The sequence below is a fragment of the Octodon degus genome, unplaced genomic scaffold (assembly GCF_000260255.1).
Source record: "Octodon degus isolate 3935 unplaced genomic scaffold, OctDeg1.0 scaffold00431, whole genome shotgun sequence".
In the NCBI taxonomy this organism is placed as follows: domain Eukaryota; kingdom Metazoa; phylum Chordata; class Mammalia; order Rodentia; family Octodontidae; genus Octodon; species Octodon degus.
In genome coordinates, this window is record NW_004525007.1 from 19,891 (window position 1) to 22,571 (window position 2,681).

The 2,681-nt window shown below is 42.1% G+C and overlaps 1 pseudogene across 1 annotated transcript; it reads left to right on the plus strand.

Moving 5' to 3' along the window:
• The first annotated feature begins 895 nt into the window (after positions 1 to 895).
• On the plus strand, positions 896 to 2,068 carry LOC101587581 (annotated as a pseudogene). The gene has a single exon (XR_002819606.1). The product of XR_002819606.1 is annotated as a heterogeneous nuclear ribonucleoprotein D-like pseudogene (transcript).
• Positions 2,069 to 2,681: the final 613 nt, after the last annotated feature.

Genomic DNA, 2,681 nt, shown 5'->3' on the forward strand with positions numbered 1-2,681 from the left:
CAAGGTGAAGTAGGGGAAAGAGGAAGCTCTCCCACACACTCACTGGACCTGGGCTAAGACTGGGTCCTGGTGTTCCCGGAACACTGCAAAATTCCTTCTCAGCAGGCGGGGTGGGGAGGTGCTGCGGAGTGGTGGGGTCATCTCGAGGGGGTGGGAGAGGGTCCGGCCCACTCTGTGCCTGGGCTGGGACTGGTCCTGACAGCGCAGGGTAGCAGGAAGCTGTCCACACACTCACCGGACCTTGGCTAGGACTGGGTCTGAGGGTTCCCAGAACTGGGCAGAAATTCCTACTCGGCGGCTGGGGTGGGGAAGGTACTGCAGAGTGGTGGGGGGTGGCCCGAGGGGATGGGAGAGGGTCTGGCCCACGCTGCACCTGGGCTGTGACTGGTCCCACTGGTGCAGGGTAGCAGGAAGCTCTCCACACACTCACCGGACCTGGGCTAGGACTGGGTCTCTTGAATGTGTTTTTGAATCTACTTCATGCATTCTATGTCTTTGCTATATTGCTCATTAAATGTTTCCATCTTTTTTCTATCCTCCTCTTTTTTTTTTAAATCAATGTCTTTAGAAACACTTAGTAATTCTCTTACTATGGTTATCATTTCTTTTTTTGCTTGGAAGATTATTTCTGATCTGATTTCCTCTATACCTTTCTGAGATCTTTTCTCTATTTCAGACACTGTTTTTTCAGATATTTCAGGTGTGTGACTTCCAATTTCTTCTGTGCCAGTTTCTCCTGCATTTGTTCTGGGTCGGATTGGAGCCTGAGACTTCATTTTGATCTTCTTTTTGTTGTTTCTTTAAATGTTCACTCATGATACAACGCTCCGCTGCCGCCAGCACCCCCTCGACCCGGACCGCGCGCCCGCTCGCCCCAGCCAACGGCTCCGCCACCATGGAGGACATGAACGAGTACAGCATTATAGAGGAATTCGCCGAGGGGTCCAAAATCAACATGAGCAAGAACCAGCAGGATGACGGTAAAATGTTTATTGGAGGCTTGAGCTGGGATACAAGCAAGAAAGATCTGACTGAGTACTTGTCTCGATTTGGGGAAGTTGTAGACTGCACAATTAAAACAGACCCAGTCACTGGAAGATCAAGAGGATTTGGATTTGTGCTTTTCAAAGATGCTGCTAGTGTTGATAAGGTTTTGGAATTAAAAGAACACAAACTGGATGGCAAATTGATAGACCCTAAAAGAGCCAAAGCTTTAAAAGGGAAAGAACCCCCTAAAAAGGTGTTTGTGGGAGGATTGAGCCCAGATACTTCTGAAGAACAGATTAAAGAATATTTTGGAGCTTTTGGAGAGATAGAAAATATTGAACTTCCCATGGATACAAAAACAAATGAAAGGAGAGGATTTTGTTTCATCACATACACAGATGAAGAACCAGTCAAGAAACTGTTAGAAAGCAGATACCATCAAATTGGTTCTGGAAAGTGTGAAATCAAAGTTGCACAGCCCAAAGAGGTATATCGGCAGCAACAGCAACAACAAAAAGGAGGAAGAGGTGCTGCAGCTGGTGGACAAGGTGGTACTAAGGGTCATGGTCGAGGTCAGGGCCAAAACTGGAACCAAGGATTTAATAACTATTATGATCAAGGATACGAAAATTACAATAGTGCCTATGGTGGTGATCAAAACCATAGTGGCTATGGCGGATATGATTATACTGGGTATAACTATGGGAACTATGGATATGGACAGGGATATGCAGACTACAGTGGTCAACAGAGCACTTATGGCAAGGCATCTCGAGGAGGTGGCCATCACCAAAACAATTACTAGCCATACTAAAGAGGAAGACATTGGAAGAAACAGGAGATGCTAAAGAAATCTTCCAGGACTACATTGAAGATTGGCCTTCTGTTGCTCTAATGATTATTTTGTAAAAGACTTTCTAGTGTACAAGACACACTGTCCAACTGTATATAGCTACCAATTAGTTTTTTTTGTTTTTACTTTGTCCTTTGCTATGTGTTATGACTGTGGATTTGTGTTTATACAAATTTTATTTGTATGATTTCTCATGTTAAACCCCAAATAAATGCTTCCTTATGTGAAAAAAAATAAATGTTTACTCATTTTAATGAGAAAAAAGATAAAATAGCAATGAAACAGTTTCAAAGTAGGATAGTAGGACAGTTACAATAATTAATTCATTGCATATTATTGTCTTCATAGTAGTTATTCAAAGGATGAGATGTAGACACTATTTTTTTTTTAAAGTGGAAGTCAGAATTGAACTCAGGCTGTCATGCTTGCCAGGGAAGAGCTTATTCCACTGAGTCATCTCTCTGGCCCCTAGACACTATATCTTGTCTAAAAAAGTACAAACCTTTCTTTTCATTGAACTAAGATAAAAAAGCTACATATCTATCCTAACTATCAAGTACCTACATTTGGATGGGCATCAGGTGCGAAATGGTCCTTTAAAGACTTATCCAAATACAGCTTGTCTAACAGCAATGGAGCACCCATCTCTGACAAAACAAAACAAAAAAGGAGGTATAAGTAAAGGACCATTTTGTAGTGAATATATATATATATCTGTGTCATTTTGTATTTCAGGGAGAACTTTTTATTTTGAGTTCTGTGATTTTTTTCTGTGAAGGTTTAATATTAGTTAGCTATATCACTGTGACCAGAGCCTCTCTGTATAAAGTCTGTTCTTTAG